The 14,124-nt window shown below is 46.5% G+C and overlaps 1 protein-coding gene across 6 annotated transcripts in view; it reads right to left on the reverse strand.

Moving 5' to 3' along the window:
• rhea (Talin_middle and talin-RS domain-containing protein rhea) overlaps positions 1-14,124 on the reverse strand; it is a 411,461-nt gene that overhangs the window by 70,667 nt on the left and 326,670 nt on the right. The window lies entirely within an intron of this gene.

Below are 14,124 nucleotides of genomic sequence, written 5' to 3' on the forward strand. Positions count from 1 at the left end.
TAGTAATTTTCTTCAAACAATTTTGAATGCTTCTTGCACACAAAAAAAGGTTGAATGGCACAATCATCATCAACAGCAGCAGTCTGACTATGCCCAGTGCAGAGCAAAGGCCTCTCCCATGTCTCTCCAATTAACCCTGCCCTTTGCCAACTGTGAACCCCATATCCGCACAAACTTCTTCATCTCATCCGCCCACCTAACCTTCTGCTGTCCCCAGCTACGCTGCCCTTCTCTTGGAATCCATTCCGTTACTCTCGAGGGCTAGTGGTTATCTTGCCTTCACATTACATGCGCTGCCCAAACCCATTTCTTTTCCTTGATTTCAACTAAGGCATCATTAACTCGTGTTTGTTACCTGACCCACTCTGCTTTTCTTCCTGTCTCTTAATGTTACACCCATCATTTTTCTTTCCATAGCTCGCTGCACTGTCCTTAACTCAAGCTGAACCCTTTTCGTTAGCCTCCACGTTTCTGCCCCGTAGGCGAGTACCGGTAAGATTCAGCTATTCTATGGTTTCCTCTTGATGGATATTGGTAACCTGCCATTCATGATCTGAGAGGACCTGCCAAATGCAATCCACCCCATTCTTATTCTTCTAGTCATTTCATTCCCGTGATGCCGATCTGTGGTCACTACCTGCCATAAGTAGACATATTCCCTTACCCCTCTTGAACATTGCTCTCGTTTTATACATATAAATTTTTAGACTAACCAGTCTCCTCTGCCTGCTTACGTCATTGCTCATTCTTTGCAATTCATCTCCTGAGTAACTTAGCAAGGCAATGTCATTGGCGAATCATAGATTGATAAGGTGTTCTCCGTCAACTCATTATCAACAACTGTTCCCAGTTCAGGCCTCCCAATACCATACAAAAAAAAACGCGTTTATAAAGTGGGGGTGCTGGTTATCTGCGAATTTTTTCTTTGCGGGGGAAGGGAGGGAGGTCGGTTTCACGACAATCGCAGCGGCCTCCCCCTGTGTAGTCTGCCATCCCCATCGTCATCGACGCTTGTCAAGCCGATGAGGGGCCAACGAAAGGCATAGCGAAATCCTCATTCCTTGTCTGTTTATTCTTCCCCACGCCATTGGCGACGTTTTCTTCAGCTAGCGTTGTTGAGCCTAGTGTCAGGCACTGTTTCGTGTACTACACCCCAGTTTGCACTGTTTGCCTGCTTTGTTTTGCGACTCTGCGGCAGTGTTTCACAACGAAAGAGAAGCTAAGATTATAGCCACTGCCGAAGAAATCGGCAATAGAGCTGCTGCTCGTACTGGATTCCTTCCGAGGACACTGCACTGATACGGTGAAGGCTCGCCTCGCCGGGACCAGCACCGAGCTCGTTATAATATCTGGCGGCATGACAGCCATGCTACACCTATTCAATGTGTGTCTGAACAAGCTGTTCAAGGCACACATGAAGGAGCTGTATGCCCAGTGCATGGCAGATGGCCTTTACGCCCTCACACCGACGGGATGTGTGCAAAGGCCCGGTATTACAATGCAGTGCCAGTGGATAGTGGAGGTGTGGAAAGCAATACTGGCCGACTTGGTGCGTAAAAGCTTCAAAAAAGATGTGCCACCAGTAACAGCTTGGATGGTTCCAAGGACGACAACGTCTTTGAGAGTGGCGATGAAGCCTCGGATGGCAGCAGTGAGAGCGGCGACGATTCAGAATCGGATAACCAGTGACGTGGTGGTGGTTGTTTGAATAAATGTCCTGAAAACGAAATGATCACTGAATGTGCAGTTGTATCTTTCTAGCGCTCTCTCTCTCTCTCTCTTTTTTTTTTTTCCAGGTAAATGTGCAGGTGATACGCGAGTTTTTTTCTTTCGTGCAGTTCAAAGTTAGGGGCACGGGTTATACACAGGGGCAGGTTATACGCGAGTAAATACGGTACCTCCTGTAAACAGGTGGTGAATAGCATTGAAGAGGTCATGCCTGAGGCCCTACATTATTGGAATTTTATCGTTAACTTTATGGGTGACTGCAGTGGTTGTGCAGTCGTTATAGATTTCTTCCAGTATTTTTTTTATAAAAGGCTTGTCCACACGCCAATTCACAAGGCACAATAGGTATTTTCAAAATCATGTATTTTTTTTAACATACAAGGCGATTACATAAGAAAAAAAAAAGAGTTTAGTGAAGCTTGTCGGAATTGCCCCGCCGTACCCTTTCTTGGCTTTTCCGCAATGCACCCTGCAGCAATGGCTTCGCCTCGATGCGGGGTGCACCACGTGACTCTCCCTGGTTGACGTAACTAACAAGAGAGGGCGACATGAGCACGACAAAGGTGGGGAGCCTACATGTCGCGCCCCCTCCCGGCTTAGGGTGGTGACTTCCTTTGACACAGCACATGCCGCCTCCCGCCAGCGCGTGTGTTGTCATGGTTACGGGAAGACGCCGCGCCATCTTGTTCCCCGCCGTGCATAGGCGCGCATTAGCTGCTGCAGCAGTTGCGTCTTCATCGCCGTTCATCGTTGAGTGGGACAGTCATATGTTGTCGGTTGTTGCACTAAGTGCGCCAGGAAGCTTACGCAGCAGCAATGCCTGGGTGTTGCGTTCCGCAGTGCTCGAACCACTGCAGGAAGGGCACACGGATGTTTCGTTTCCCGGCTGACTCCAACCGAAGAAAACGTTGGCTGGTACAAGTAAAGCGAGACTGCTGGGAACCCACTGCTGCTTCTCGCATATGTTCTGTGAGTACCGTACCTTTTTCTCTTTTGTTACCTGCTCGCTTGCCATGTTTGGTGTACTGTGCTTCACGTTTACGATAATTAAACCACGGCCGCCTCGAACGGCGTGCGCGGCGTGGGTTTGATAACAGGCTATGCATTGCGGGCGTGGGTGCAATCTTCTCGTTAGTTTTTAGATGCGCTGGCGGCGTGTCTCGAGCACCAAGGGCGAGAAGCAACGGTTCGCATTCGCACTCGCTGACTAATTCTCACGCGAGTGCACTCACGATATATTGGCGCCCGCTTCCTTGTTTGCGCTGTAATACATGCGCCAAGACTCATGTCAGAGAACATGACTGAGGTAGTGAAAATAAATTTCTACATCTCTCTGACATTGTACGCGTTCGCTGTTTCATGAGCGCTGTGGTCGGAGGAACTTATTTTCAGTCAGGTCTGGTTATCTAGGCACCGTTCTGCTGTACGACGCTATTCGGTAGAAAAAGATTGGAAACCCAAGATCAGAATAAAAGAACACATTTTGTATATGCCTGGTTACTGGCATGCATATGAAGCCTTTAGGAAGCCCTTATCCAGTTTGTTTAGCTTGGCACTATAGCCTGGTAAAAGACTGCATGTGAAAACATTACAGCAGGTAGAAACAGCTCTGTAGTTGTAACGCTAGTCATGTTCCAGTTTGCAGCATTTGTCACAGTTATGTGCAGGTATGAATATACTTCTTGATGCTTATGAAGTACTTGCTGCCATTCATTTCAGGCACATTTTCAAGAAACAAGTTTCGAGCAAAACAGACAGGATGGCTTAAAGAAGCTAAGGCCAGATGCGGTTCCCACACTTTTTACTTATCGAGGTAAGCTTCTAATTTTGATCCATCTCTTAAATACAACTCTGCCTCATTCATATGAAATGTTTCTAAAGAAATTTGTCTACACGTATACGGTAGTGCTGTGGTTGCTTTGTGCAAGCTCAAAAATGTGCGCTCATCTGCTTTTAGAAGGCTGCAAAGAAAGGTTCATCACCATCAGCATTTCAAGGTCCATAGCAGGACGAAGCCTATCCTACTGACTTCCCTTTAATCGGTTCCTGTGCCATCTGTGGCCACATTATCCACACAAACTTCTTGGTCTATTGATATGGCTTTTATATCCAAGCATTCCTACAGCGCGTGTTTGCATCAGCATCTAGATCCCTAGCTAGAAATTTGTTGGGATCCATGCAATTCATTTCTTGTAAAACTAAATCGCGGGCATAAAAAAAAATATGTATATTGCACGTTATTGTAGGATCATGCATTCGAACAGCACCTTCAAACATAAAATCACCTTAAGCCGTGTTTTAACGGCTTCTGCATTACCTCTGGCTCATTTTTCACTGTAGATTGAAAAAAAAATGAATGAATGACAATTGAAATCTTCCGTGTAAGCCATAAAGGTATAAAGTATGGCACTAAACAAAACTTTTGCCACCTAACTCTCTGCCTACCCCTACTATATTTGCTTTTCTTGAACACCCACTGCTTCTCTAAGGGACTACTGTTTATCTTCTCCACACATTACATGCACTCATATATATGATACAAAGATCCAAAACGTAACACACAGATATAGCCTTGTATTCAAAGAGCACAAGGTCACCTATAGTGTGTTTATACTTTGTATAGCATCGTTTTTTCTTTATAATTCACCCGACGCCTGCGAGAAAGGGGGCATCTAGAATCAAACAAATATCCTGTAGCAGACTGCATTCTGTGCTGTCTCATTTGTTCTATGTCACCTGGCACAGAAGCTAAAATGGCAAAATTCAGGACGATTAGTAATTCTAGTTGCATCAATGGTACCTCAGCTGCTAACACAACCTGCTGTTGAGCACAATTTTGCACGACTGAATCATTGCCAGTCGTAGCATGTTTTCCGACGCTGTTAAATATGCACTGGCGGTAAGAAATCTAAAGCCCCCCAGTACAGCTTTGGGATCTTAAAACCCAACTGATATTACTACTCCTGAAGTTTATTTGGAAGTTTTATGCAGGTACTAGGTTGCTCTTCTGTAAATGCAGAATTTCTGCAGTTCTTGAGTGTAGTGCTACCCTATTGACTGAATTTTTTATTTCAGCCATCCCGAAACACCGGAAGCCTCCGAAGAAGCGGTCTTGCTTTCGTCCGGCCACGCCAACGCAAAGCCCAGTACTTGACCCCACTGGAAATGAACCATGTGGTAGTGCTGCTCTAGAGCCTGTCTTCGCATCAACAGCCGAACAAACACAAGACTCGGCTGTGAGTGACAGCATGACTTCCCAGGACACTGTCAGTCCACTACAATGTGCTCAGGTACCAGGGTATGATCTACCTTTAACAACCACCTTGCTGCCGCCCAAAGCTGTCGACACTGTTATCTATGCAGACAGCGTTGCCCATTCCTTTCTGAGAACAGATAAAGCCAGTGGGGAAGATTCCACTGATGCAAGTCGACTTCCTCTGCCCGCAGCTTCACCCATGGAGGCCGAATCCTTAAGCGCTGAAAGGTCACAGCATAGTAATGAGCGATCAAGTAATGAAATACCTCAAGCTGCATTCACACTTGGTTCAAGTACGGCTTCAACTGACTTGTCTCTTCAAAGACAGAATGCTGAGCTGAGAAAGAGAAATAAGGACTTGGCCCAAAAGTACAGAAACCTACAGAGGCTTCACGAGCAAACAAAGAGAAAACTGCGCAGTCTTGTAAAGAAGTCACAGTCGCCACAACAAAAAATGATAACCTTGGAACAATTACCGTTCCTCAAACACGACCAGAGAAGGGCTTTGACGGTGAAAACTACGAAGGGCCTTAAGTGGTCTGAGAAGACTATTCGAGAGGCCCTTCAAATAAAGCACGCATGTGGAACAGCAGGCTATGAATTATTAAGATCATTATCATATCCACTGCCATGCAATAGGACATTAATACGAAGGCTTCAAAATATTAAATTTTTGCCTGGAGTTGTTCATGGAGTTTTTAATGTCCTGAAATCCAAAGCAGCCACAATGCAAGACATAGTAAAAGACTGTGTGCTCTTCATGGATGAGATGGAAATCTCCCAAGGATTTGACCACGATCGCTAGCTTGATTGCTTTTTTGGGAGCACTACATTGCCGGAGTCCGCTACAGATGTTGCCAACCATGCTCTTGTGTTCATGGTTGGTGGCGTGAACACGAGATGGAAACAGGTTATCGCCTATCACTTCACTGGAAGGTCGATAGATGGCTCTATTTTGAAGGACATTGTGTTCCACTTGATTGAGCTTTGTTTTCAAATCTCGCTTAGAGTGCTTGTTGTCACAAGTGACATGGGCGCTGCCAACCGTGCAGTTTGGCGCCTGCTTGGCTTGTCCAACCACAGAAACTCACAGACTGTCTGCTGTATTCCGCACCCGCACCTCCGTGGCAGGCAACTATTCTTTATGGCTGACCCCGCCCATGTCTTGAAGAACATCCGTGCCCAACTACTCCGAGTGGGAGAATTCACTCTGGGTGAAGAAACTGTTAAGGAACAAAGTCTTCCTTCTGGCACTGTCAAGGTGGAGCATGTTGAAGCAGTGTTGAAGTACGACTGTCAAAGTGAGCTGAAGATTGCAAATAGGCTGTCGGAAATCCACATCAGCAGTGGACATTTCACTACCATGAAAGTGAACATTGCTGTGCGATTGTTCCGTGAGGCTCCTGCTGCTATCCGATATTAATCCAACAAAAAATTTTGCCCCCCGAAGCAGAGGCTACAGCGTGGTTCTTTAACCTCGTGAGCAGGTGGTACACCCTTATGTCGGCCAGACATCCGGTTGTTGCTCTGAGCGATATAGATCCTTCAAAGCATAAAGAGGCCACTGCGCTTTTGGAACTGACGTGCAGCACTTTCCATCAAATGAAAATGGGAGCAACGGCACATTGGAAGCCTTCACAAGCTGGCCTTCTGGCATCGACCACTGTTGCTCTCAGCCTGTCGCAAGACCTCTTGGACAACCAAAGCTACAAGTATGTGCTTCTTGGCCGGCTCGTACAAGATTGTCTCAAAAACATATTCTCTGTGTTGAGACTCAAGAAGCCGGTCCCTAGTGCATACGACGTTAAGTGTGCACTGAAGCTGATTTGTGTTGGACAGTTCATGCACACACCTACAAATTCTAGCTACGAGGTTGATGACAGCTTGCATCTAGCCGACCTCCTTGACCCAACTATCCAGAGACATGAAGGACAAAACCAAGAGCCTGAAGAGCTAGAAAACCTGTTTGTGTGTGCTCTCACAGAAGCAGAATGTGACATTCTTGCTTATCTAGGAGGATTCCTGGTCAAGTCTGTCATGAAGTCCATTGGTAACTGTAGTGACTGCAAAAATGCCCTTGTTGGAGATGCTACAAATCAGTATAGCAATCTTATTAAGCTTAAAGAGTACGTGAAAAATTCTGAGAACCTCATTTATCCAACGCAAGCAGTGATTAATGTCCTTATAGAATGTGAGGAGCAGTTTAAGACTTTTGCAGATATGAAGGAAATCATGGTGCTCAAAACCCCATTTGCTAGCATTCTGAATGCCCTGTGCAAGGCTGTCAAGTTGAACTTAGGTTGCTGTGAAACTCAATGGCAATCTGTACAAAACTAAGACGCTTACAACACTCGATCTTAATTTGTTAACATCAGCCTCAAGATTCCCTAAATTTTTTTAAGTATGTTTATACCTTTTGCTGAAGCTACAGTGTGCTAGTATGGGGTTGCATAGCTCATTGCGTAGAGCATGTGTAATTGCTCACAGAAGAGCAAAATGCACAAACTAATGGTACATTGCACACGCAAATGCCATTGTGATGTCGGTAATAGAACTACTGGGGCACTTAAGTCTCTTCCCGTGCTGTGAATGCATAAGCATTAGGTGCTACTGTTTTGCTTCTGTTGCGTGGTTTTATTTTGAACCTACATAGACCAGCGTTAGCTCGGTTTACCGTTCCATTTTCGATTCTACTCATCGAGACCTTTCAACGATATATGACGATGCTATAGCATTAGGTTCAATTTTAAATCAAATAACTAATTAATGGTAATTAAGACCTGCGATTACTCCGGTGGAATTATACTCGACATAAGCTATCCAACGATATATAGCTTGATGATGGAGCATAACGATTGATTTTTAATCACGGTTATCTAATTAATGGTCGGTAAGACAAGATTAGTTCAGTGCAATTGTACTCAACATAAGCTATCCAGCGACTTAGTGATGTAGCGTAAATTTCAATTACATTACAATTAACTAATTACCGGTAATTAATTGAGACCTACAATTAGTCCGGTGCAATTATACTCGACATAAGCTATCCAACGATAGAACACTTGCGGCGATTATGCCCGACATAAGCTACACAGCCACTACGGCCACATTCTGTACAGGCTGCGCATGAACCAAGTAATTGATAAGCATTAAAAAGTGGGCCTGCGTAATCTTTTGATTACCGTCATAACATTAAATTCTGAACGCCCAACACCTAAGCTCGGTTAGTGCTCATCGTGAGGAGGAACCCTTTTTACGTAATTGATAAGCGCTGCCTTTTGGCGTGATGACGCGCGCAGAGGAGAGGCCCGTTCGGAGTGTAATGCACCGTCGCTGAGAACTGCTCTATGTCGTCGGAACGGCGTCATCTGTTGGTACTAACTTCGAAAGAAACGCCGATAAACTAGAATATAAACTAATGTTGTAGATCGCCCCAGCGACCACACCACTGAAAGCCGGGGATGCTCTCTTCAAGGGGAACAACATGGCTGCCCGTCATGTTTAGCGGCCGTTTTCGGCAACACTGGGAGAGATGTCACCACCCTAAGCCAGGTGGCATGTATGTAGGCTCCCTAGACAAAGGGTGTTGCTGCTGCGCGTGCAGGAGAGCGCACTCTCTTCGGCTGGGATTGTTGATGCAAGCGGATGTTTCACATGCGGCTCCGCTCTTCGCCAGCGGGACGAGGAAGTGGCGGGGAGACTTGCTCCCGTATCTTGTCCCGTCAGGCTTCGGAGTCTCCCTTGCCCTAACGTGGGCGAACATTCGCTCGTAACCTTGCTGGTGAGTCAGACGACCTCGATTCATTAGCGTATTTTGTTGCTAGTTGGCGTTATTGTTGCTGTAGCAATAAATGCCTGTTTGTGTCAGCCAGAGTGTCGTCCCTTTGTTCCCTCAGAGCAAGGCCCGCCGTGGTCAGCGTGCGCTCGGTAGCGTACGCGATCATGGGGTGGGGTCCGAATGGCTTTCAACTGTGTCAGCCGCGGTTAAATGGGGAGAAACTATTTATATCCCCTAATTAACACCCCACAAGCTTTGCACGCTCACTGAAGATGTGATGATGCCCTGCAAAAATGGTCATCAGAAATTGGGGGAGTCCACCCTACATGCGAAGGCGACGTATATGTGGATTGTGAGAACTACCTATGAGACATGCTGGTCTTAATTGTGTTTGTGTTCCTGCACAGCTATGACTTTTAAACGACGACTCCATGAACACCCGTGCAGTGTTCGCACCGCGTCAGCTGTCAGAAAGGAGCACCAACTTCCATGTGTCGCGTTCTAGTTTCTTCTCATGCTCACGCCATCGCACTTGATTTGCAAATTCCATGTGCAGAAGAGCGGTTCGGCCCCTGTAGTCAGTTCAGACTTGTTCCGCTGAAGCAAAGGAAGCTGTGCGTCATCCGATTAGAGAGATTTACCGTAGTGCAATCCGCAGGCTGCTATCGCGATCTGCTTCCATGGCGAGCCACTACGCATGAGCACATCGCCCTAAGGACATCAGCTATCCGCACGGCAACCCTATCAGGGCCAATCAGTGCGTGTGCGCTGGCAGCATGCAGAAGTGCATTGTGCTGAATATCTACTGATTTATGCTGCCGTGCCGGTTACGGTGCTTATGCACCATGTGTAGCATGGCAGCAGACACCAAGGGCAGGTACAGATCTGGGCATCAAGCTTCTGCATGCCGTGCGCACGCGCAGACCAGCTCCGGCAGACGCGCAAGAGCGCAGACACGCAGCACAGAGTCGGGGCTTTGGTAGCGTGCATGCGATGGTGGCATCCCGGTGAAGACATGCTGAACCGAAACCACACGAGGCAAATGTTCCAGAAACATTATTCACTTGAGACGAATATTTCGGGATTTCAAATACAAAACATTCGGGTTGAATCGAATATAAATACTTTACTATTTGGCCGAATGCTCGAAATGATCAAATATTTACACAGGCCTATCTAATATTCTTGTATACCGCCCTTACTACCTCTATCATGCCTGCATCTAGCCTTGCTTCCGTTGGAAAGACCCATAGTTATCCCCGGCTTACATTGTAATATGCGCCTTTTATGTCTAGTAAAGCCAACCACAGCGGTCAATTTCGCATCTCAGCTATTTCAATATACTGCGTTACTATAAACAGATTGCCCTCCAAGTATCTGCTTTGCTTCAAACCATTTTGCTGCTCTCCCAATATTCCATTTTTTTCTAGCCATATTCGTAGCTCTGTTTTGATAGGCTGCATCATAAGCCTATAATACTGCATTTATTCCAGTAATTTGCGCACTTTTCTTCTTTAAATTAAGGCTTCAAAAAAAGAGATGCACAAATTACATGAGGAATTCACAGACACGTCCAAAAAAAACTCTACAAAGTCGTAATGAGCGATATATACCGTGTGTTGCTGCCTATTCCCCCCCCCTCGCAACCCTTGCTAGCCAGAAAAAAAGCTGACTCAGTCGCATAAACCTTCCCTCCCCTTCCTCCCCACACTATGTAAATGCCTGCAGAATGGCATGACGGCACATACGCAGCTCAAAGTAATAAAAGAGCAACAATACAATCACAAAGCCAGCTGTCAGAGGCGAATGGAGACAAAAGGCAACAAATTGGCCTCCTCGCATGCAGCCCGGTTAGCTAGTGGCAAACTGAAGAGCAAACGGTTCGGTAGTTTCGGATTCTGGCTCGTGTCGGCGATTACTGGAAGTTTGGTCTCGCGACTGTTTATCCAGGAGAGTGACTGCTAGAGCGAATGAGCTGGGTAAACAGCACGTACTTCGTCCCCTTCGCATGCGGCGATGCAGCCTCGCCAATCTTCACAAGCCTACCTTGTATGCACTGACTTGCATGCTGGTGGTCCGGCATAGCAGGAAGCATAAAATGTGAGAATAAAAGTTTTAAAAAAATAAATATATAAGTAAATATGGTATAACTGGCGTTAATGCGACTGGTCTGTATAGATCAATCCTGGGGTTGTTGTGTTCTGTACCGATCCACTTCATTTTCCATTTCAGTGAGGTCAATGTGATGAAAGCAACAGTGGGTAGGAAAGGAAACTGCTAATCACAGACACTGCCTGCCTAGTTATGGCACTGCTGCTAGCCAGCCTAATGCAACCGCATCTAGTCTGGCCGAGTTACATGCACCACGCTGCCCCTTATCCTTGCACAAATGATGCCCAGTTTCTCTGCTGAGACTAGCTGCTATAAAGCCTGTCAGGCATGTTAAACATGTCGTGCTCGGTCATTCAAGGTGCGTTTTGCAAGCAGATGGTACATATGCATGTTTCCATCATGACCAGCATGACGACTGATCAAGCGCGTTACGTCAAGGGGAGCCAAAGGACCAAGTGAATGGAAAGGAAATGCATCGTTATAAAATATGTTCCCTCGCTTTGTCTCCTTTACCTTTGCACATTAAACTTAGCCTGCTGTACAGCCAATCTTCTAGTATGCTCTAAAAGACTTCCTCTAAAGCTTTAAACAGTGCCTTCTTACTATGCAGCGCCAGCTATGAGATAGATGAATTATACAACTACAGTTAAACCTGGATGTAACGAATTTCTATATAGTAGGAGTGTGCGAATACTTGAATACGAATCGAATAGCAAATTTTCGAATTATTCGTTTCGCAAATCAAATACCTATTATTCAGGTAACCGAATATTCGGTATTCGGGAGACCGTGCCGATGTGAGATCTGCCATTCCTCCTCGTTCTCCCAATCCTCCGGTGCAGTCGTCGGTTTCCTGATCATGCGATGCACATTTTTAATATACAGCCGCCGCACAGCAGGTGGAAATAAATTCTCAATAGCAAAAACCTAATAGCACTCGTGACGCAACCGAATCATGAACAGCCGAAAAAAAATCCACCACTTCATGCGGCCGGAATATCGCTAGCGACACAGGTCACGAGCGACAGCAGCCACAGCACAACACAAGCCACAGTAGGTGTGTGCACCTTTAAAGACTTTATCTATCCCGCTGTCGACACGTGTGGAACTGATTTTCCTGTGAAATTTTGTGGTGAACACCGATAAACCGGCCTGCGAGATCACTATTAGTGATTACGAAAAGAGCAGAGTCTACTCCTATTCCCCTTTTTAGGTCACGGGCCATCCTACTCCAATAATGTTCATTCATTCATAAGGCACGCAATTATGTTGAAATGTTTAGTTTTCAGAAGACGCAGAAGCATGCCACATCTAGAAAGCAACAGCACTGAACTGAATAAAACGAATGATGGTGATTATGAATGCACGCAGCGCGACCTGTCGTGTGCAAGAAGTTTCCCACTCCTGGTCGTACGTGCGCCCACGCCACCACGCTGTCCGCGCTTTACAGTTCCGTGTCTCTATAGTTCTGTTTGCCGCGCTCTCCATGCTGTTTCGTTCAGGTCTGCGGATCAAAGGCGCAAAAGGATTGTATCTGTTTGTGTGCAATGCCTGTCTCAGCAACATGGCTAATCGCACGAAAAGTGCGATCTGGAAACATTTTGTCAAGGATAATCCACAGGAAGCGACATGCAAGACTTGCAACGCCAAACTTCAGACTCCTTCGAGCACAACGACACAGCTGGCGGACCACCTAAGGAACAAACATTATGCTTTGCACAGCGCGTTTTTGGTGTAAAGCGGGAAGCAAACAAGTTTCGGCAGCGCATTGCAGCCTTATCAAATGTAAGTTAGACACGACCAAGGAGTTGTCGCAGCGCCAAAGGCAAGAAATCATGACGCGGATTGCACGGATGATGGCACTCGACCTGCAGCCATACGACTTTGTTGAAAGCCGAAGGTTCAAGGAGTTAATGCATGACGTGGAGCCAACGTACAAGGTTCCCTCTTGGACAACTTTTTCAAGAACAATCATCCCCGACCTGTACAGGGACACTGTAAGTGCTGTCAAGCGCCGAATTTACACCGACCAGCAGGAAGGCGTACAGGCGTCTTTGTCGTTCACCAGTGACATGTGGACGTCGAGGTCAAACCAGAGCTACATTAGTCTCATGTGCCATTACTTGACCTCGAACTTCGAAATCCGGGCGTTCACGTTGGGCAACCAGCATGGCACGTTGCTCGCATGATTCCGGCGCCGATACCTCTCGCGTGTCGGGAGCGGGGATGGCGGACAGTGCAAGCGACGCAAGGTGAAGAGTCCATTTCCTGGGGCAACAGCGGCGGGCAGACCGAGAGAGGGAACATGCGCAAAGAAGTGTGTGCCTCCGCGGCCACGCTATAGCGGCGGTTCGACCGTGCGTGCTCTTCTCTAGCTCAACCGGCACCTGCGCCTCACCCACTCTCCCCACCCCACTCGTAGCGGTGTTGCACGAGCAGCGGCCGCTGCAGCGGAGGTGGCAATGGCGGCGGCTGCTGTGGCAGTTGCGCTATCAGAGCGATCGCGTAACGTTTATGACCGTGTTTACGACTTCGAGTAATGGGGTTTCCTGTAAACATTTTCAAGGTGATTTCACCTACATTTATTTCTTATTTTGGTTTCTGTTCTGCATTGTGCTTTAGGGTCTTCTTGCAATAACTGCATGTTTAACCTAGATGTAACGAAAATTCCCGGACTTTTTTCAACTTCGTTATATCCAGGTTTAACCACAGTAGCATCCCCTTTGCATCGGGGTGGCGATTGTCACCTTGCTATTAATTTTAAGCGTGCCAAATTTCTGTGGATTAAATGCCAATTTTCCCCTTCCCCCAACGAAAGTGCTCTCTTGCGCTCCTCGATCAATCCTCTAATCGCCCCGACTGTTCCTAAACCCCAGTGCATCTCGGTGGTGGCCTCATGAACTGACGGCTGGAGGGCCTTACACTGGATAAGAATATGTTCTATCATTTCTCTGTCCTGCATGAACCAACAGCAATTTTCATCTGTGGTGCCAAATTTTTTCCGGCAGCACTCTGTCCTGAAGCACCCAGGCCTAGCTTCGAAAAGTAAAAGCGCATCCTTTGGAACAGTTGATAAAGTTTTCCCTTGTAATTTTAGTTTCAGCCATTCCAGAGAGTTCCAACATCAGCTTATCCAGCATTTTCTTGTGCTAGCGAAGGCTTTCCGTTAGATGGAATCTTACTATTTTTCTGCTCCTTTGACATTTGTATTTATTAAAGAGCCATTTAGTCCTTCTCTATTTAGCATCGG

Source organism: Amblyomma americanum, chromosome 6, assembly GCF_052857255.1.
Source record: "Amblyomma americanum isolate KBUSLIRL-KWMA chromosome 6, ASM5285725v1, whole genome shotgun sequence".
NCBI classification, from domain to species: domain Eukaryota; kingdom Metazoa; phylum Arthropoda; class Arachnida; order Ixodida; family Ixodidae; genus Amblyomma; species Amblyomma americanum.